Source organism: Rhinoraja longicauda, chromosome 6 (genome assembly GCF_053455715.1).
Source record: "Rhinoraja longicauda isolate Sanriku21f chromosome 6, sRhiLon1.1, whole genome shotgun sequence".
Classification (NCBI taxonomy): Eukaryota; Metazoa; Chordata; class Chondrichthyes; order Rajiformes; family Arhynchobatidae; genus Rhinoraja; species Rhinoraja longicauda.
The window spans coordinates 79,369,887-79,393,041 of record NC_135958.1 but is presented as its reverse complement, the minus strand read 5'-3'; the positions used below and the strand labels follow the sequence as shown (position 1 = coordinate 79,393,041).

At 44.1% G+C, this 23,155-nt stretch overlaps 1 protein-coding gene across 2 annotated transcripts in view; it reads left to right on the top strand.

Moving 5' to 3' along the window:
• Positions 1 to 843: 843 nt before the first annotated feature.
• Positions 844 to 23,155, top strand: part of LOC144594967 (voltage-dependent calcium channel gamma-5 subunit) — a 34,728-nt gene continuing 12,416 nt past the window's right edge. Inside the window, exon 1 of one of the 2 annotated variants that reach the window (XM_078401911.1) lies at positions 844 to 1,446. The gene's annotated coding sequence lies outside the window, so the exon portion shown is untranslated. Of the gene's footprint in view, positions 1,447 to 3,362; positions 3,394 to 23,155 lie in introns of those variants that run through there. The other variant, XM_078401912.1, reaches the window with a different exon arrangement.

Genomic DNA, 23,155 nt, shown 5'->3' with positions numbered 1-23,155 from the left:
GAAGGGTCTCGTCCCGAAACGTCACCCATTCCTTCTCTCCCGAGATACCGCCTGACCCGCTGAGTTACTCCAGCATTTTGTGTCTACCTTCGATTTTAACCAGCATCTGCAGTTTTTTTTCCTCCACAATTAATGGGGGTGACTCTGGTCCAAGTGATTGTTTTTAATAAATAAATGCTGCTTTACCGGATAGATCCATTTGTATGGTTAATAATGATATAAGCAAACTGTTCTGCAGTTTTTGGTAATGGTGAATTTCTCGCAAAAATAATTGAAACACGTATTTGATCTGCCAGATACGTTGGCGGTTCAGAGGCTAATCGACAGCCCTCGATCCGACTGTAACAATTGACATAAAGATGAATGGGAAATGGTGGCAGGATAGTAGCGCTCTGGGCACATTATTATTGATATTCAACTGTTTTGTATGTGCTGTTATGTTTGCGTGCTACTGTATGTTTCATTTTTTCCTTAGTACCTAATCAGATGTACAGCACTTTGGTCAACGTGGGTTGTTTTTAAATGTGCTATACAAATAAAATTGACTTGACTTGACCTGACCCACCTCTGCGTGTAGAGAAATAAACTGTGCTTGGGAAAACAATTGCAAAATCCCACTTATTTAAGGCAGGATTCCCGCGATCCAGGGATATCTTGTTCGCATCACGAGCTGCAGAAAGTGGAGTGTGAGTACCGGGGTTCCCATCCAATGATCCCGGCCAACGTTCACGTCAGCGTGTGTGTCAGTGGCTTATTTTGAAACCTGTTATCTCACCCCATAAAAATAGATGCCCGAGCATCCAAACTTCACCAATAACCGGGGCTAGACACAAAATGCTGGAGTAACTCAGCGGGTCAGGCAGCATCTCGGGAGAGAAGGAATGGGTGACGTTTCGGGTCGAGACCCTTCTTCAGACCCGATTTAAACCAGCATCTGCAGTTTTTTCCCCTTCACCAATAGCTGATTCCCTCTCCCATGTGATCCCACATCCGAGCCCACGTTTCACTGCGCTCCCCTGGGACACTAGCCCCGAGCTAAAGTCCCGTCTTCCCCTAGTCACACACAAGCTGATTCTATTTATTGGTCTCTTCCTGACAAGTGCCCAGTTTTGCGTGTGAAAGTGTCCCACTTCCTGCTCCATCTGTCAGCCTGCAAAGCACGTGTGCGCTGATGGGTTGATCCTGCCTCTCCCCCTCCTCCTCATCAGCCCACTCCTCGGCTCAGCTTTACTCCGCTTCCAGCAGGAGAACTCCTCGGTCATCTGCCGCCCGCCCCAAGGAGAGAAAGCACATCCAGGAGCAGGCTCTTCCTCGTTGCATCCCCACTCTCGGCTCCACTGCCCTGTGCGGGACGGTCCCCCAGCGCTGACCAACGCCCAGCGGCAGCTTCGCAGGCTCACCCGGCATCCTGGTTAACTTCCCTCGCTGTGTGATCTTGGATCAAAGGTAGGAGCTGAATTCCCTGTGCGTTTCTTTCCGCTGCATTGTCTCACACACACACACACATGCGGGGACATACCCACGTCGCTTTCCAATGCTTCATTTTGCAGGCAGGGATTTTTTTTAAATGAATTACTAATCACCGAGAGCTTCACCGTGACTCTCCAGCCCTCTGATCTTACCGCCCTAACCTGATATCCGTCCATTACAGAGGCAACAAAAGCCGAGGCCGTATCTTGTGGAAGGCTACAAACCTCACGGAGACAGCGCCCACACACGTGTGCCCAGTCATCCGATACTCTCTCCGTTATCTCGCATTGTGTGTCTCACCAACTGAATTAACTGGATCTGCACAATGCAGCCTCCCTTTGTACCACAATTGAGATATAATCGAATACATCTTTAAACTGACACAGCAGAAAACCCGTTGTCTGATATAAGCAATTAAAACACGCTTTGTTTTTTAAAATAACTTTTTAAAATCTATGTTAAGTAGGAGCCATGTGCGAAGCTGTCTAAATGCCGTTGATCCAACAGAGAGTTTGTGGTAAATATTCCGTCTATGTCATTCCTGTCACCGCCGGCTCTGAGAAACAATTGCTGTTGGCCGGTGCTCGAGAATAACTGCATCCGTCCAGTAGTTCTCTAGAGGTTTCCAGCGACCCGTTTAACTATTCTCATGTTTCTAATGGAACTAAAGAGCAAAGGAGGCTACGTTCTGATTGTTCAGCGTGGGGGGGGTTTGCGTTTAAATGCCTTTTCTCCCTTGGTTGCAATGCAAAAATGGCAGTGGTTGCTGCTTAGAAAATAAGTCGATAAATCAACGCTTTACGTTCCCACCACTACTGAAACGTGCCTGATATCCCGAGTATCTAACCCGCTAATCAGATCCCAGTCCACTCTCCCAGCAAGCTGACCTCTAAACCTCCTGCTCTGCGGGTATCAGACAGTCTAAATGGATGATTGAGACATCAAGAAATAACTTTTTCAGCCAGAGAATTGTAAATCTGGAATTCTCTGCCTCAGAAGGCAGTGGAGGTCAATTCTCTCAATGCAATCAAGAGAGAGATAGATAAGAGCTCTTAATGACAGCGGAGTCAGGGGGTATGGGGAGAAGGCAGGAACGGGGTACTGATTGTGAATGATCAGCCATGATCACATTGAATGGCGGTGTTGGCTCGAAGGGCCGAATGGCCTACTCCTGCACCTGTTGTCTATTGTCTAACATTCCGGTAGGAGGGGGCTCGCAGATAGCTGGGAACTCGTTTGAAATGTGCGGCGTACATCAAGGAAAAACATTGCTAAGAAACGAAGTAATGTCTGTAAAACATAAAACGACCAGGCAGGAAAAAAACGTGGTTCATTTCCATCCGTTCAGTTATCGCAGATTTCCGGCCGGGAGAGTAAAGGCTAGATTGAATGGTCAAGTTCAAGAGAGATTGGATAGGAAAGCTTTAAAGGGATATGGACCAAACACGGGCAGGTGGTCGGCCATAGCACGTTGGGCCGAAGGGCCTGTTTCTATGATACATGACTCCAGCATGATAACATTCATGAAACTAACCAGAGTCATATGATACATGACTCCAGCATGATAACATTCATGAAACTAACCAGTTTCCAGGGCGGGATTGTGAGATTCCACCATTGGTCCTCTCAAGGGGCTAGAATGGGAATAATGGGCCGAAAGGATGAGCTGGGTGCTGCTGCCATGATTCCAAAAGACCAAAGCTAGAAATGAAAAGGGAGGGTTGAGGAGAGTGTCTGAAGACTGGCGCTGACCTGAAACGTTGCCCATCCATGTTCTCCAGGGATGCTAACCCCCGGAGTTACTCCAGCATTTTGTGTCTTTCCTTGGCAAACCAGCATCTGCACGTCCCTGTTGCTACTTTATAGAACTTGTCTTCCAGCCAGAATTTCACACATTTTGATTTTCTCACTGAAACAAAACAAGTAAGTGTTGCATGAGGTGGGAGTCGAGATGTCGATCCCATTTGTTTGGAAGTGTAAATATTTCTATTTTAAATCGAGCTTTGCTATATGCTGCAGACTCTCCCTTTGTTAGCCGTGGTCTGACGGCAGGCTGCAGGGCGGAGAGCCAGCTGTTGACAGTGAGTCCGGCTGTCGCCCTGTGAGTGGAGTCTCGCCGGTCCGGGAGCAGCCAGCTGCCAATAGCCCCCACTCAACCTTCACAGATCATTGCCCTCCCACAAGGTACACCGAGTTCAATCCAAATCCCGCTATTTTCTGTAGGAAAAAAACTGCAGATGCTGGTTAAAATCAAAGGTCGACACAAGATGCTGGAGTAATTCAGCGGGTCAGGCAGCATCTCGACCCGAAATGTCATCCATTCCTTCTCTCTCCAGAGATGCTGCCTGACCCGCTGAGTTACTCCAGCATTTTGTGTCTACCTCCGGCTATTTTCTGTTTATGCGGTGATTGCAATTATACAAAAATCCCACAAAGTACAACATTGTCAATCCCATTATATCAGCCACTTTCACCGCAGCCTCAGCATTTTACACCAAGGAATGTGTGCAGATTTGCAGATAGTAGCGCATTTAAGAGGAACATAAAAAAAATGTTGCTAAGTTTTTAACTTGAAAGTAAACAGTAAATAGCACTGATGTAGAGGGACCTTGGGGTGCAAGCCCATATCTCCCTAAGTGGCACAACAAGTAGATCGAGAAGCTAAGAAGGTATATGGCATGCTTGCCTTCGTCAGCAGGGATGCCGAGTATAGAATGTGGCAAGTCATGTTGCAGCTGTATAAAACTTCAGTTAGGCCATATTTTGGAGTATTGCGTGCAGTTCCAGTTAGAAACATAGAAAATTGGTGCAGGAGTAGGCCATTCGGCCCTTCGAGCCTGCACCGCCATTCAATATGATCATGGCTGATCATCCAGCTCAGTAACCTGTACCTGCCTTCTCTCCATACCCCTGATCCCTTTAGCCACAAGAGCCACATCTAACTCCCTCTTAAATATAGCCAATGAACTGGCCTCAACTACCTTCTGTGGCAGAGAATTCCACAGACTCACCACTCTCTGTGTGAAGAAATGTTTTCTCATCTCGATCCTAAAAGACTTCCCTCTTATCCTTAAGCTGTGACCCCTGGTTCTGCACTTCCCCAACATCGGGAACAATCTTCCCGCATCTAGCCTCTCCAACCCCTTAAGAATTTTATATGTTTCAATAAGATCCCCCCTCAGTCTTCTAAATTCCAGCGAGTATAAGCCTAGTCTATCCAGTCTTTCTTCATATGAAAGTCCTGCCATCCCAGGGATCAATCTGGTGAACCTTCTCTGTACTCCCTCTAAGACTAGACAAAGAATGAGGTTTTGGAGAGGGTGCAGAAGAGGTTCAGCAGGAGATTACCTGGATTGGAGAGTATTAGCCCCAAGGAGAAGCTGGACAGACATGGATTATTGTCGCTGGAGCAGAGGAGACTGCTGAGCACCCTGATAGAAGTATATAAAATTTTGAAGGGAATTGATAGGGCAGTTGGTCAAGGGTCATTTTTAACTGGATGGAAATGTCAAATGTGAGAAGACACGGGTTTAAGGTGAAAGGGGGAAAGTTTAAAGGAGGTTTATGATACAAGTTTTCTTTCCACAGAGGGTGATGGGCGTCTGGAATATGCTGCCATGGGAGGTGGCGGAGGCAAATACCATAGCGTCATTTAGGAAGCACCTGGGTAGACCCATGAACAAGCAGGGAATAGTGGGATATGGCCTACGCAGGCAGTTGGGATTAGTCAGATTGGCATTATGATTGGTGTAGACATGATGGGCCAAAGGGCGTGTTCCCGTTCTGTACTGCTCTATATTCTATCCTATGGGATGACCTACAATAATACTGCAACATTGGCTTAAACACATAGCTCCCAAAGTGCAATGAAGAATCTTCATTGTGCTATATTTTCTTAGCATCAAACAGACGATGCTTCCATCAGGGTTAAATGAATCATATTCTTTACTAATTATTTTAATTTTGCCATTTTATTATTTTCTGGTATATTCAAATATGTTTATTGCTCAATGGACTTTCACTATTGAATTATTTAGAAACTACGTACATCCTAATTCAATTTATTGCCATGTCAGGGGCAGTATTTCTTCCCAGCTTGTTACTGACATTGTTGGGATTCATGGAAAAGGTGTCCAGATTTGTAGCTGTTACAATAGAAGGCATGCCAAATAATGGCAAGTGATAAAAGAATGCATGGAGCAGGAAGAGCTGTATAATTTCAATGTATGTGACCATGATATGCCACACTCTATTTTAGAAAATAATAATTTAGAATGAACGGGAGAAAGGTAGGTGACGTAGAGGATAAGTGGGAATAGAGAGGCAGCATTCATAAGCCAGTAAAATGGACCAACCTACGTCAATGGGACTATGTGAATATTTAATAGAATATCTTTTTTTTGGCGATACGTATAATATAAAATGTAATGATACATATATGTAGGTAAGATCAAGATTTTGGGATAGTGAATTCACTATGATGCTGTCTGACATGAGTAAATATCTATTTAAAAATGACATGGAATAATCAGAATCTGGTCTTGTAATTGCAGAGTTATTTGATATTTAATATCATTTCTGCAGCAGGTAAGGCACTGGAGCGTCACATCTTATTTAATGATTGAACCAGAGACACAACTACGCACGAGAACAGAGGCTATATAGTCTATTGAAGGATAAGGGTAGTGTAGGAACAGACCATGTTGTCCCAAAACTATAGATATTGTGGAGAAAAATTGGGGGCATGAATGCCCTATTTGTACATTTAACTTTCATATAATATTTGTATTCACAGAGTTATTAAAAAATGTTGATACTTCATTTAAAATTTAAAGAGATTAAAATAACAGTAATTTGTGATGAGATTTTTTGCAACAATGGTACATTGATAATTATTAAAAAATACACGCATGTCTAATATTTTGTGAATCAAGATATCATTTTAAAACATTACCCTCTATTGCCACATGAAGAATGATTACCGGAATTGTTGTGCAGCATTCATGATTACCTCCACAGGTGTTGCCGTTTTCCAGCTTTCGTTATAAGTTGTTGAAAACATTCATAAACCCGAAATCTGTGAAAATATTCCGCTAATTCAATTCAAAGAACAGACTGGACACCGGACCATCTTGAGCTTTCTGATTTAGCAGCACCACATGCAGCGCAATAACCACCGTCTTTGGACGGATCAGAGCGTGATTTGTGTGGGGAATGCAGATGCATTAGAAGCTGCTTTTTGTAGTTGTGTGTTAATGTTGGGGGAAGGAGAGAGAATTTAAGTTCTATTGCTTCTGATTTCAGACTGTGTGATGTTGACAATGGGTGACATAAGTGACAATTGTCACCTCACGTACAGAAAGCATCAGAAACAAGAATGTAGCATTTTAATGACAGCCCTAAGCCAGCTAGCCATCAATACCCTAACCCCGATCTAAACTCTTTGACTTTCATTTCCTCCTTCAGTTTGAACCCATTTATCTTGAATAGCTGTATGTTTATTCCATCAAAACATAAGAAATGGTTCCAGATGTAGAGTATTTGACGCTTTGAATTTGCTTAATCAAAACCATGATTTTCCTGCATTATCCCATATTTCACAACTCCTTTAATGTAGAAATCTATCGAGCTCTGTTTTGAATGAATGCATTTGATGAGCTTCGTTTTCATCTAATAATTAATTACAAAATATTCACTACACTCTATGTGAAGAAATTTCTCCCCATCTGAATCCTAAGTAACCAGCTTTATTCAAGTCCATTCTTTGGATAAAGAGACAAGATGTACACTAAGTGTGGCTCTCTATAACTACAGAAAGACATCTTTACTACCGTGGTCGAATGTGCCCGTGATTACAGCTATCATACCATTTGCCTTCCTCATTGTTTGATGCATCTGCATATTGGTTTTCAGTGACTTGGACACAAAGATTTAGTTTGGTTTAGATATACAGCATGGAAACAAGCCTTTCTGCCCCACTGAGTCCACGCCGACCATCGACCACCCATTCACACTACTTCTATGTTATCCCATTTTCTCTACACACTCAGGGCAATTTACAGAAGCCAATTAACCCACAAACCTGCGCATCTTTGGGATGTGGGAGGAAACTGGAGCACCCGGAAGAAAGCCATGCGGTCACAGAGAAAACTTGCAAACTCCACACACAAACAGCACCCGAGGTCAGGATCGAACCTGGGTCATTGGGGCAGTGAGGCAGCAGCTCTATCAATTGCGCCAATGTGCCACCAGGATGCTTAGGTCCCTTTGAACATCAATATTATCCACCGCTCACCTGTTTAAAAAACAAATGCCATTCTATTGTTTTGTGTACAATTGCCATTCTGTTACAAAAATATCTGATGTTTTGTTTCTGGATCAAAATCTTGCAAATTTACCTTAATCTTGGATAGATTTAGTTGATTTAGTCTCCAGTTTTCTTCTTCATATCCATTCATGTTGCAATGTTTAAGATCAGAAATTCACAAATCTTCATCGGACTATTTTTCTTCTTCAGTTGATGGATACAATAAGGCATTGCTTTATGTTATTCCAGTGGTCAGCTAATTGAATGCAAGATATCTCAGCTTTCAATGGAATCAGCGCATTTCCCATGTTCCAAGTTCATAACGCATTCAAATTAACATGACTGCAGGCTTACCCCGGCCTGTTTTCTGTCGGGTTATCATTTGTCCTGATCGATCTGTTCACTGACTTTGTGGAAATTGTGTCCATTGGTTGGTTTATGGAGGTGTCACAAAGAGGAGATGATTTCTGGCATGTTCCAGATACTTTATTTAATCAAGTTGTCTGATTCATTGCAGAGAATATTCCATCCCCAATGCTGGGCGATTAAATATGACCGTCAGAGGCTGAATAATGGCTTCCCTAAATAATTTATTGTGTATTAATAATTTTTCTAAAAGTTCACTGTTCCAAGCAGCTTCATGTCAAAATCAATTTTCCTTGTTGCTCCTCACTGCACTCTTCTTTTGAATGCGTTATGACCTTTTTGAATGCACAGTGGTCAGAACCTGATGCCATTTTTTGGCCTGATTGAAATAGTCTTTCAGACAATTACAATGGAAAGTGTCTTTTTTCCAACATTTCCCTTTTCAAAATGGAGCGACAATTCAAAAAATGTGCCTTTTTTTTGGCAAATAGTCAGTCCCATTCAATTCCTTAAGCATGAAAGTAAACATTTACAGAAAAAGGGTCTCTACCCGAAACGTCACCCATTCTTTCTCTCCAGAGATGCTGCCTGACCCGCAAAGTTACTCCAGCTTTTTGTGTCTATCTCAAGTAAACATTTAGTTTTGTGCGATCTGTAAGCAAATGAAAAGTCAATCTTGATATGCTCCATCGTCCTCTTGGGCTCCTCTATTAAAGCAAAAGATGTGAGAAACACTCCGGTGGCCAGGCAGGATATGAGGAAAGAGAAACCAAGTTAACATTTCACCTTCCTGAACTGCCTAGTACTCTAGTTTCCTGTAAGATCCCGTGCAGAACCCACCACTGGCCTTGTTTAAAGGTGAGATCAGTAACTATAGGTAACCTTTTTCTTTAAGATCAAAAGCTTGAATTATATCACTTTAATTAACATATAACATATAACATATAACAACTACAGCATGGAAACAGGCCTGTCCGGCCCTACCAGTCCACGCCGACCATTCTCCCTGACCTAGTCTCATCTACCTGCACTCAGACCATAACCCTCCAATCCCCTCCTATCCATATACCTATCCAATTTACTCTTAAATAATAAAATCGAGCCAGCCTCCACCACTTCCACCGGAAGCCCATTCCATACAGCCACAACCCTCTGAGTAAAGAAGTTCCCCCTCATGTTACCCCTAAACCTTTGTCCCTCAATTCTGAAGCTATGTCCCCTTGTTGGAATCTTCCCCACTCTCAAAGGGAAAAGCCTACCCACGTCAACTCTGTCCGTCCCTCTCATAATTTAAAAAACCTCTATCAAGTCCCCCCTCAACCTTCTACGCTCCAAAGAATAAAGACCCAACCTGTTCAACCTCTCTCTGTAGCCTAAGCGCTGAAACCCAGGCAACATTCTAGTAAATCTCCTCTGTACCCTCTCCATTTTGTCGACATCCTTCCTATAATTTGGCGACCAGAACTGCACACCATACTCCAGATTCGGCCTCACCAATGCCCTGTACAATTTCAACATTACATCCCAACTTCTATACTCGATGCTCTGATTTATAAAGGCAAGCATACCAAACGCCTTCTTCACCACCCTATCCACATGAGATTCCACCTTCAGGGAACAATGCACAGTTATTCCCAGATCCCTCTGTTCCACTGCATTCCTCAATTCCCTACCATTTACCCTGTACGTCCTATTTTGATTTGTCCTACCAAAATGCAGCACCTCACACTTATCAGCATTAAACTCCATCTGCCATCTTTCAGCCCACCCTTCCAAAAGGCCCAAGTCTCTCTGTAGACTTTGAAAATCTACCTCACTATCAACTACTCCACCTATCTTAGTATCATCTGCATATTTACTAATCCAATTTGCCACACCATCATCCAGATCATTAATGTAAATGACAAACAACAGTGGACCCAACACAGATCCTTGGGGCACTCCACTAGACACTGGCCTCCAACCTGACATACAATTGTCAACCGTTACCCTCTGGTATCTCCCATTCAGCCATTGTTGAATCCATCTTGCAACCTCACTATTATACACCTCAACATATTTACATCAATATTTGTTTCCTTGATTTAACTCCTTTAATCAGGTTTCTACTTTGGTTCAGTTGTGGAACGTTTATTAAAGTCACTAATGATGTCCTGTGTAATTTATCATTTCTCTGTTTTCTCAACCTCCATGCAGCTTTGACGTTTGCCAATACTTTTACCAATACTGCTTCACCATCATTCAACTGGGCGGGCCAACATTCACTTGGCTCTATTTGAAAACATCCAGTCATCGCGAGAAAATGAGTTCTTTTCCTGTGTTGCAGTTACCCATATTACTTCTAATGATCCATCTATGGCCCCCTTTCATTTCCCATCCACCTGCTCTCCCCATCAATATCAACTGAAAGTGGTCATACAAAACTGCAAGCTAGGTACCAAGTTCCATTTACCCATTGCCTCTCTGCATTGTGACCAGGGATGGCTAGTCACTGAAAGGAAACATGCAGGTACAGCAGGCAGTGAAGAAAGCCAATGGAATGTTGGCCTTCATAACAAGAGGAGTTGAGTATAGGAGCAAAGAGGTCCTTCTGCAGTTGTACAGGGCCCTAGTGAGACCGCACCTGGAGTACTGTGTGCAGTTTAGGTCTCCAAATTTGAGGAAGGGTATTCTTGCTATTGAGGGTGCGCAGCGTAGGTTTACTAGGTTAATTTCCGCAATTGCAGGACTATCATATGTTGAAAGACTGGAGAGGCTAGGCTTGTATACACTGGAATTTAGAAGGATGAGAGGGGATCTTATCAAAACATATATGATTATTAAGGGGTTGGACACGTTAGAGGCAGGAAACATGTTCCCAATGTTGGAGGAGTCCAGAACCAGGGGCCACAGTTTAAGAATAAGGGGTAGGCCATTTAGAACGGAGATGAGGAAAAACTTTTTCAGTCAGAGAGTTGTAAATCTGTGGCATTCACTGCCTCAGAAGGCAGTGGAGGCCAATTCTCTGAATGCATTCAAGAGAGAGCTAGATAGAGCTTTTAAGGATAGCGGTCAGGGGATATTGGGAGAAGGCAGGAACGGGGTACTAATTGAGAATGATCAGCCATGATCACATTGAATGGTAGTGCTAGCTCGAAGGGCCGAATGGCCTACTCCTGCACCTATTGTCTATTGTCTATAATGCTTGTTTAGATTTCAATCTTTGCTTTCACTTTCCTCAATCTGTAGAATTGTGCCTCTCCAAATGCAGTATTTGGGTCATTCCCCAGTTCATTCACTTCATTGTTGATGTTTGAGCCTTTAAGTGCTAAGACGTTCAGATCTGGAACTCTCTCTGTAAACTTCTTTACCTTTTATCTTACTTTAAAACATTCCTTAAAACCTACCGCTTTATTTACAGTTTGTTTCAACAATATATATATTTTAACTGTTCTAATGTAGGGCAGTGTCAAGAGGCTCTGAATTGCCCTGGATAATTCTTTCCTTCGGCATGATTTATCACCAGCAGCATCACTGTATACAGGTTTTTTAGTGTGGCATTTAATGGACCCAAGTATGAAAGGAAATGCTGCATCTTGCTGAATTCACATGCTCACTTCAATGTCCCAGTTACGTCTTTTGTTCTCCCAAGCCTCTCCGCTCAAAGGGAAAGCAATTTATCAAACGCAGTAATGCAATCCAAAGTGCCACCTGCCAATATTCAGTTTCATTGCAGCTAATAATAGACAGCCAGTCGATATTTTGACTTGGATAAATTTCCATCCTTCAATTTTCAGAAAATTGATTCTTTTCCATGCATGAACCTGAGCCTTGGATTCCAGTCATGCTAATTGCATCTGCACCTTCGATAAGATGTCATGATAAACAAAGTAAAACCGAGTGTCCCCAATCAGCCCAACGTCTCCAGCGTTGAGGCACTCACTACATTAAGGTCACATTGCTCACATGCCTGACACTAGACTCCATCAACAGGCACTCTGGGAACTGTCATAGCAAGAGCTTATCAACAGGACAGAGAAAATACTTAAAAGATATTCTCAAACCCTCAGGGTGAAGGGGGGGAGGGGGGGAATGGAACCCACCACACTCTCTCCTTTCAGAAATTGTTTTCCAAGTCCATTTATACCATTTATAAATGTGCTGTTAGAAATCCTCATCAGTTATTGTTCATGACTACTCAAATGGAGGAGTGTCTGGAACATTGATGATAACCTCAACATTTCTTGAATGAACCACGTGATTGTAGAATAGACCGGCTCTCACTGCCAGCCCACCTTTCCCCATCTGCGGCAGAGTCTGCAGATCCCACTCTGGTCTGAACAGCCACCACAAAGCCACCTTCCATGTGTGAATCTAAGCATGAGGTACCAGTATATTAATTGCAACTATGCCTTTTAATATGATGTCATGATAATCTGACTAAAACAAAGTGTCCCCAATCTGTCCACCATCATTGGACTGGAATGCAAGCAAGATATCCTCAGCTGTGGTGGAGGGAGGGGGGAGGGGGAGGGAGGGAGGGAGGAGATGGTGCTGCACCAATGCAGGAGAGTTTGGGCCCACTTGGTTTAGTTATTAATAAAATCAGATGTAAAAACTAAGAACAGATATAATTACAATTACGCCTAAACCTTGAATGTATTGAAATGATAATAGCAAAAGTTAATTGCTTGCCTCTAATGGGTATTTTGACAAAAGATCCCAACAAGAGGGTGGCTCGATGGCGCAGTGGGATAGAGCTGCTGTTTACTGCTCCAGAGACCTGGGTTCAATCCTGACCAGGGGTGCTGTCTGTGTGGAGTTTGTACATTCTCCATGTGACCATGTGGGGTTGCCTCGGGTGCTCTGGTTTCCTCCCACATGTCAAAGACATGCAGGTTTGTAGGTTAATTGGCCATTGAAAATGACCCCTGGTGTGCAGGGAATGGGTGAGAAAGTGGGATATCATAGCACTGGTGTGAACAGGCAAGTGATGGTCAGTGTGGACTCGATGGGCTGATGCGCCTGTTTCCATGCTTTATCTTGCAAACAATTTCAAAGTTGAAGCTGGAAATTGTTAAGAGTATTAAAGGGAGAGAAGGAAATGTTATTCAACCAAGATGGTGGCAGGGATCTGATTGTCCTTGCCTCGTTTAAAGAATACTTGGCCATGTGACTAAAGGTTGATGGTTTTTCTACCACCAGCACAGACATGATGGGCCAAATGGCAAATTTTCTATCATTTGGTTGGCCCCCAGTCACCCCACCTACCTTCCACTTAAATTCAAGTGGAGTGTGGTGCTGAGTATTTTGCACGTCACTGATCCTTTTAATTTATACTACAAATAAATCTGAAGAAGTGGATTTACTAATACATTCACTAAATACTTGACAATAAAGTTGAGTTTTAGTTTAGAGATATAGCATGGAAATCAGCCCTTCGGCCCATCGAGTCCATGCCAACTATTCATCACCTGTTCACAATCAGTTCTATGTTATCCCACTTTCTTATCTACTCCCTACACTAGAGGCAATTTTCAGAGGCCAAGTAATCTACAAACCCACATGTCTTTGAGATGTGGGAGGAAACCGGAGCACCTGGAAGAAACCCACGTGGTCACAGGGAGAATGTGCAGACTCCACACAGACAGCACCCAAGGTCAGGATCTCTGACACTGTGAGGTAGCAGCTCTAACAGCTGTGCCATTATGCTGTCCTAATATTGTTAATGTTAATATTAATATTGAAGTCAAACTGAAGATTGAGGACAGTCTGGGAGCAGATGTTTAGTGAGGCACGAGAGATCCCAGGCACTGGAATCTGGAGCAAAAATCAAACCGGGTGGGTGGAATAGTCCCAAATGTTTTGAGTAAGTCATTCTTCCTATTGCAACAAATTCCCTGGATGGATTCCTCTGTCCCTGGGCAGATTCACACAAACTAAATTCCCCAGAAACGTAACAGAAAATAAACATTCAAATTGCTTCTGAAATTAAGGTACATTGGATATCTAGGCAAAAGGGTTTAAAATGGCACCATCCCTTTAAAGCAAATGGGTTTTTATGTGCATATGACTATACATTTAAAGACACAAAGTGCTCGAGTAACTCAGTGGGTCAGGCAGCATCTCTGAATAACATGGATAGGTGATGTTTCAGGTCGAGACTCATCTTCAGACTCGAGTTCCTCCACCTTGATGTTGTTCATTCCTAATTGTCACTGAACTGTGGCGACATTAGTCACAAGAACAAGTCGGGAAACTCGTACCGGCCAGAACGGGTAAGAAATCTGAAATCAAAACAGAAAATGCCGGAGAATCTCAGCAGGTCAGGCAGCATCTTGATTTTTCTCTCTTCCAAAGATGGTGATTTTTGGCAGCATTTCCTGTTGCTATAGGATGGTGGTGAAACAGATGGGTCTTGGTGACAATCCCTGTTGTTTTATGGATATCGATGGATATCTTTGGTGAGACTAGGTTTCATCTGGATTTCTTTAGTTAGTTGAATTTAAACTCCTTTGTTACATGATGGCATTAAAATGATAACTCTGAATCCATGGAGGAGACCACTGGCTGCTGGTCTGGTAATTAAAGCACCACAAGAAGGATGCGAGGAATTGAAACCATTTTCTTTAGCTTGTTCAAGTGATGGCTTGTGTCTTGTAGAGGTTGGTAAATGCTTAGGGTGACAGACAGGGACAGACGGAGTATCGCACTAACATCAGTGTGTGTAGAAAGCAGATGAAAGCTTGAGGGGAGAGGGACAAAAATGGGGTTGGGGCAGTTTGGGAAAGGGGATAAAAATGGGAGATCAGGGGGAAGACATGGAGGAGAGAAAGGAGGGGGGCAGATTTCAAGTATGTTCAACTCCCAACAAAGGGGTGAGACCAAGCATTTGGTCTAAACTTCAGGGATCTACTGCTTAACTCCCCAGGACGTCAATGGCTGAAAATCGAGACTTAGACCCACTTCTGAACCACCCACGAGCAAAGCTTACCACACAAGGGACTGGCCGAGAGTTTGAAATGCCTATGTTTCCAAGTGAAGGTCTGTCCCTCCCTCACCATCCGCTCTCTAACTCTTCTGCCACAGGAAGAACCCACTTCTTGTAGACTTTAATGTGGTTTGGAGATCACCAGCTTGGGCCAGTATCATCAACAGAGCCGGAAACTGACCATTCACTCCCTGGATAGTAGGTCACACCTCTCCATGACCAAGTACCTCAGTGAATTATTACAACTCTAGCCTGCAGACTTCAACACAAGCCAACATTTTCTCCATTCTTCAACAATCATATCTCCATCTCATGCACTAGATTGAATGTCTAATTACGGGACAGAAGTCCCGAAGGAAAAGAGGGAACGAGAATGTTATCAATCAAAAGCACACTGACTGAGCCTTCCAATGAGAGATGAAAACTCAATTTGTAACAATAAAGGGTCAAATAATAAAAGGGTGCTTTGTTAATAGATCAATGATTTGGATGAGAACATACAGGGCAAGATTAGCAAGTTTGCTGATGATACAAAAGTTAGTGGTTTTGCAGATAGTGAAGATGGTTGTGAAAGATTGCAACAGGATCTGGATCGATTGGCCAGGTGGGCAGAGGAATGGTTGATGGAATTTATTACAGAGAAGTGTGAGGTGTTTCATTTTGGGACGTCGAACAAGGGCAGGACATACACAGTAAATGGTAGGCCTCTGGGTAGTGTTGTAGAGCAGAGGGATCTAGGAGTACAGGTGCATGGTTCCTTGAAGGTCGAGTCACTGGTAGATAAGGTGGTCAAAAAGGCTTTTGGCACTTTGGCCTTCATCAGTCAGAGCATTGAGTATAGAATGCTTCTATAGTCCCTGCATGCTTCAAAAGATCCATCATTGTACCGGTGCCAAAGAATGCCTCTCCAGCGTGTTTAAATGACTACCGACCGGTGGCCCTCACCTCGGTTGTCATGAAATGCTTTGAGAGGCTAGTCAAGAAGCACATCTGCGCCCTCCTTCCTCGCAACATGGACCCACTACAGTTCGCATACCGTCCGAACAGGTCCACGGATGATGCGGTCTCCCAGGTTCTACACACCGCTCTCTCTCATCTGGACAGCCAGGGGGGCTATGTGAGGATGCTGTTCATTGACTTTAGTTCAGCATTCAACACAATAGTCCCCAGCAGACTGGTTGAGAAGCTGCTGGAACTGGGGCTTAGCACCCCTCTGTGTGCCTGGGTCCTGGACTTTCTCACTGCCAGGCCCCAAGTGGTCAGGATGGGGGAACACACATCTAGCTCCCTCACCCTGAACATAGGATCCCCCCAAGGCTGCGTCCTTAGCCCCCTACTGTACTCCCTGTACACACATGACTGTGGGGCCAGGTTCAGCTCAAACTCCATCATCAAGTTTGCTGATGACACTGTGGTGGTGGGCCGGATCTCCAACAACGATGAGAAGGCCTACCGGGAGGAGGTGGCTGATCTGGCATTCTGGTGTCAGGACAATAGCCTCCTCTTGAATGTCACTAAAACAAAGGAGCTGATTGTGGACTTCAGAAGGGCTAAACATCCAAGGACGTACACGCCACTGGAGATAAATGGGTCTATTGTGGATAGGGTGAGCAGTTTTAAATACTTGGGAGTCCGCATCGCAGAGGATCTGACGTGGGCAACGCACATTGCCGCACTGGTGGGTAAGGCTAAGCAGCGCCTTTACCACCTTAGACAACTGAGGAAATTCAGAGTGTCAATAGACAATAGACAATAGGTGCAGGAGTAGGCCATTCAGCCCTTCGAGCCAGCACCGCCATTCAATGCGATCATGGCTGATCACTATCAATCAGTACCCCGTTCCTGCCTTCTCCCCATACCCCCTCACTCCGCTATCCTTAAGAGCTCTATCCAGCTCTCTCTTGAAAGCATCCAACGAACTGGCCTCCACTGCCTTCTGAGGCAGAGAATTCCACACCTTCACCACCCTCTGACTGAAAAAGTTCTTCCTCATCTCCGTTCTAAATGGCCTACCCCTTATTCTCAAACTGTGGCCCCTTGTTCTGGACTCCCCCAACATTGGGAACATGTTATCGGCCTCTAATGTGTCCAATCCCCTAATTATCTTATATGTTTCAATAAGATCCCCCCTCATCCTTCTAAATTCCAGTGTATACAAGCCCAATCGCTCCAGCCTTTCAACATACGACAGTCCCGCCATTCCGGGAATTAATCTAGTGAACCTACGCTGCACGCCCTCCATAGCAAGAATATCCTTCCTCAAATTTGGAGACCAAAACTGCACACAGTACTCCAGGTGCGGTCTCACCAGGGCCCGGTACAACTGTAGAAGGACCTCTTTGCTCCTATACTCAACTCCTCTTGTTACGAAGGCCAACATTCCATTGGCTTTCTTCACTGCCTGCTGAACCTGCATGCTTCCTTTCATTGACTGATGCACTAGGACACCCAGATCTCGTTGAACTCCCCCTCCTCCTAACTTGACACCATTCAGATAATAATCTGCCTTTCTATTCTTACTTCCAAAGTGAATAACCTCACACTTATCTACATTAAACTGCATCTGCCATGTATCCGCCCACTCACACAACCTGTCCAGGTCACCCTGCAGCCTTATTGCATCTTCCTCACAATTCACACTACCCCCCAACTTAGTATCATCTGCAAATTTGCTAATGGTACTTTTAATCCCTTCGTCTAAGTCATTAATGTATATCGTAAATAGCTGGGGTCCCAGCACCGAACCTTGCGGTACCCCACTGGTCACTGCCTGCCATTCCGAAAGGGACCCATTTATCCCCACTCTTTGCTTTCTGTCTGTTAACCAATTTTCTATCCATGTCAGTACCCTACCCCCAATACCATGTGCCCTAATTTTGCCCACTAATCTCCTATGTGGGACCTTGTCAAAGGCTTTCTGAAAGTCGAGGTACACCACATCCACTGACTCTCCCTTGTCAATTTTCCTAGTTACATCCTCAAAAAATTCCAGTAGATTTGTCAAGCATGATTTCCCCTTCGTAAATCCATGCTGACTCGGAACGATCCCGTTACTGCTATCCAAATGCTCAGCAATTTCGTCTTTTATAATTGACTCCAGCATTTTCCCCACCACTGATGTCAGACTAACTGGTCTATAATTACCCGTTTTCTCTCTCCCTCCTTTCTTAAAAAGTGGGATAACATTTGCTATTCTCCAATCCACAGGAACTGATCCTGAATCTATAGAACATTGAAAAATGATCTCCAATGCTTCCACTATTTCTAGAGCCACCTCCTTAAGTACTCTGGGATGCAGACCATCAGGCCCTGGGGATTTATCAGCCTTCAGTCCCATCAGTCTACCCAAAACCATTTCCTGCCTAATGTGGATTTCCTTCAGTTCCTCCATCACCCTAGGTTCTCCAGCCCCTAGAACATTTGAGAGATTGTGTGTATCTTCCTCAGTGAAGACAGATCCAAAGTAACGGTTTAACTCGTCTGCCATTTCTTTGTTCCCCATAATAAATTCCCCTGCTTCTGTCTTCAAGGGACCCACATTTGCCTTGACTATTTTTTTCCTCTTCACGTACCTAAAAAAACTTTTGCTATCCTCCTTTATATTATTGGCTAGTTTACCCTCGTACCTCATCTTTTCTCCTCGTATTGCCTTTTTAGTTAACTTTTGTTGCTCTTTAAAAGAGTCCCAATCCTCTGTCTTCCCACTCTTCTTTGCTATGTTATACTTCCTCTCCTTAATTTTTATGCTGTCCCTGACTTCCCTTGTCAGCCACAGGTGTCTCTTACTCCCCTTAGAGTCTTTCCACCTCTTTGGAATAAATTGATCCTGCAACCTCTGCATTATTCCCAGGAATACCTGCCATTGCTGTTCTACCGTCTTCCCTGCTAGGGCCTCCTTCCAATCAATTTTGGCCAGCTCCCGCCTCATGCCTCTGTAATCCCCTTTGCTATACTGTAATACCGACACTTCCGATTTTCCCTTCTGCCTTTCCATTTGCAGAGTAAAACTTATCATGTTGTGATCACTGCCTCCTAATGGCTCTTTTACCTCTAGTCCCCTTATCAGATCAGGATCATTACACAACACTAAATCCAGAATTGCCTTCTCCCTGGTAGGCTCCAGTACAAGCTGTTCTAAGAATCCATCTCGAAGGCACTCTACAAACTCTCTTTCCTGGGGTCCATTTCCAACCTGATTTTCCCAGTCTACCTGCATGTTGAAATCTCCCATAACCACCGTAGCATTACATTTTTGACACGCCAATTTTATCTCCTGATTTAACTTGCACCCTAAGTCGAGGCTACTGTTTGGGGGCCTATAGATAACTCCCATTAGGGTCTTTTTACCCTTACAATTTCTCATTTCTGTCCATACTGATTCAACATCTCCTGATTCTATGTCACCCCTTGCAAGGGAATGAATATCATTCCTTACCATCAGAGCAACCCCACCCCCTCTGCCCACCTGTCTGTCTTTTCTATACGTTGTGTACCCCTGAATATTCAGTTCCCAGCCCTGGTCCTCTTGTAGCCATGTCTCAGTGATCCCTACAACATCATACTTGCCCATGACTAACTGAGCCTCAAGCTCATCCACTTTATTTTTTATACTACGCGCATTTAAGTACAACACTTTAACTTCTGTATTTACCTCCCCTCTCACATCGTTCACAATTGGCCCTGCCCTTAATTTCTTTTCCGCTCTAGAACTTCTGTTCCCATTCTTCCGAGAGTCTTTTGCAATATCTCCTGTATTCCCTTTTACCTCATCTTCATATTCACAATTTGTTAACCCCTCCCCCCCACTACTTAGTTTAAAGCCACAGGTGTCACACTAGCAAACCTGCCTGCCAGAATGTTTGTCCCCCTGCTGTTAAGATGCAACCCGTCCCTTTTGTACAAGTCACCCCTAGCCCAGAAGAGAACCCAGTGGTCCAGAAATCTAAATCCCTGCTCTCTGCACCAGTCCCTCAGCCATAAATTCATACCCTCTATCTCTCTGTTCCTGGCCTCACCAGCACGAGGTACCGGTAGCAGTCCAGAGATAACTACCTTCGACGTCCTACTTCTCAGCGTTTTTCCCAACTCTCTAAACTCCCGCTGTAGCACCTCCTTCCTCTTCCGCCCGACGTCATTCGTGCCCACGTGCACAACGACTTCAGGTTGATCGCCTTCCCTCGCTAGGATTTTCTGAAGGATCTGAGGATCCTTCATTGCTTCTACTCTGGGGCTGTAGAGAGCATCCTGTCCGGCAACATTACAGTCTGGTTTGGGAACAGCTCTGCCCAGGACAGGATGGCCCTGCAGAGAGTAGTGTGTTCGGCAGAACGCACCATGGGAACTACACTCATCCCCCTGCAGGACCTATACATCAGGAGGTGCAGATCCAGAGCAAGCAAGATCATGAGGGACCCCTGCCACCCCAGTAACGGACTGTTCCAGATGCTACGATCAGGCAAACGCCTCCGCTGTCACGCTGTGAAAACGGAGAGGATGAGACGGAGCTTCTTCCCACAGGCCATCAGGACTGTCAACTTTTATAACCCCAGAGACTAAATTTTTGTCGACACTAATAGTAACTTATTAACTTTATTTATATGCTGTAACTGTAATTCTTTTTGTGCACAACCCGCAGGCATTGCCACTTTCATTTCACTGCACATCGTGTATGTGTATGTGACAAATAAATTTGACTTGACTTGACTTGAGAAGTTGGGAGGTCATGTTGCAGTTGTATAAAACGTTGGTGAGACCGCATTTAGAATATTATGTTCAGTTCTGGGCACCATGTTATAGGAAATATATAATCAAGCTTGAAAGGGTTCAGAAAAGATTTACAAGGATGTTAATAGAGCGTGTGAGCTATAGGGAGAGGTTGAGTAGGCTGGGTATCTATTCCGTGGAGCGCAGGAGGATGAGGGGAGATCTTATAGAGGTATACAAAATCATGAGAGGAATAGATCGGGTAGATGCACAGAGTCTTTTGCCCAGAGTAGGGAAATCGAGGACCAGAGGACATAAGTTCAAGGTGAAGGGAAAAAGATTTTGATAGTAATCCGAGGGGTAACTTTTTCATACAAAGGGTGGTGGGTTTATGGAACAAACTGCCAGAGGAGGTAGTTGAGGCTGGGACTATCCCATTGTTCAAGAAACAATTGGACAGGTACATGGACAGGACAGGTTTAGAGGGATATGGACCAAGCGCAAGCAAGTGGGACTAGTGTAGCTTGGACATTGTTGGCTGGTGTGGGCGCGTTGGGCTGAAGGGCCTGTTTCCACACTGTATCACTCTATGACTCTCTATGACTATGAATTTGTGAATTAAAGTACAAGCTGCATTAATTATAGTTGATATTATAAACAGTTTTATAATGTAAGCTTTAAACACACAATTTGACATCTGCGGCACGGTAGCGCAGCGGTAGAGTTGCTGCTTTACAGCGAATGCAGCGCCGGAGACTCAGGTTCGATCCTGACTACGGGTGCTGCACTGTAAGGAGTTTGTACGTTCTCCCCGTGACCTGCGTGGGTTTTCTCCGAGATCTTCGGTTTCCTCCCACACTCCAAAGACGTACAGGTATGTAGGTTAATTGGTTGGGTAAATGTAAAAATTGTCCCTAGTGGGTGTAGGATAGTGTTAATGTACGGGGATCGCTGGGCGGCACGGACTTGGCGGGCTGAAAAGGCCTGTTTCCGGCTGTATATATATGATATATGATATGATATATGATAGTCATCTGAAATCAAAGCATTTTGTTATTTAATTAACAATCCAATTTATCTGAATGCCTACATAGTTTGAACGACCTTTTAAAAATAATGATGAAATGCTAAACTGAGGTTTGATTTTGTCTTTGAGAAGATTGTAAAAGAATCCCCCTCCCAGCAGCAAAGATTCATGCAGGGATATGGATTGGAAAGGCAACAGAATGGTTATTACTCTTCAATAACAGCATATTGCAAAAGAACAAAATAGGATAAAGAATGCTTTGCTGACTTGATTGAAACATGAATCATTAAATCTCCTGAAATTGAAAAGAAATTCTTGAATGAGGCTGAAGTGCAGCCCAGCGGGGAAACAGCTGAAGATTAAGAAACATGTACTTTTCTTTGATTTGTGCGTCAGCTGTGACTCAGTGGACCACAATCTCACCTCTCCATCAGAAAATTGGTCAAACTACACTCCTGAGCCGACAGCACAGGAAATCTCTGCTGCCACCTTAGTTTCCCATCCACTTTTGGAACTGCCATGTCTGTTCCAACTGTTTCCTTGCTGTAAAGACAGGCATGTACAGCAAGGAAACAGGTACTTTGGCCCAACATCCATATTGAGCAAGGTGCCTACCCAATTAACGGTGCCAGGCGGAAGAGGGCTCTGCCCGAGCCAGCTGTCTGCCCCTTTTCTGGGGTTACGTCCACGCCCGGGTGGTGTTAGAGAGGGTCTACGCGCTGTCCACAGGCACCCTGGGGGATTTCCAGGACCGCTGGGCACCGCGGTGGGTTGGATGCATCCTTGACAAGAGATATAAGCTGGTTGTATAATAGTTTATTGTTTGTCTTGTATTATGGTGATGGGTTCTGTTTTGGTTTTAGTGTACTGTATATATTATTTTAATATTTGAATAAATATTTTTGATTAATAAAAAAGTGCCTACCCAATCTAGTCCTATTTGCCTGTCTATCCCTCCAAAGATTTTCACTGTATCTTGTGAAGAATAAACCAATACATTACCAACACCTTTCCAAGTGTGTCTTAAAATTTGTAATTATGCCCATGCCAACCACTTTCTCTGGCAACTTATACTCACTGCCCGCTGTATGGAAACAGTGGCCCCTCGTGTCCTCTTTAAATCTTTCTCTTCTCACCTTAAATCTATTCCCTCTCGGTTTAGACTACTTTACCCTGGGGAAAAGGCTGTGACCATACACCTGATCTATGCACCTCATGATTTTATAAACCTCTATTAGGTCACGTCTTCGTCTTCGCACTGGGGAAGAAGTTCCCTGTCTGTCCCATCTCTCCTTATAACTCGAGTGCTCTC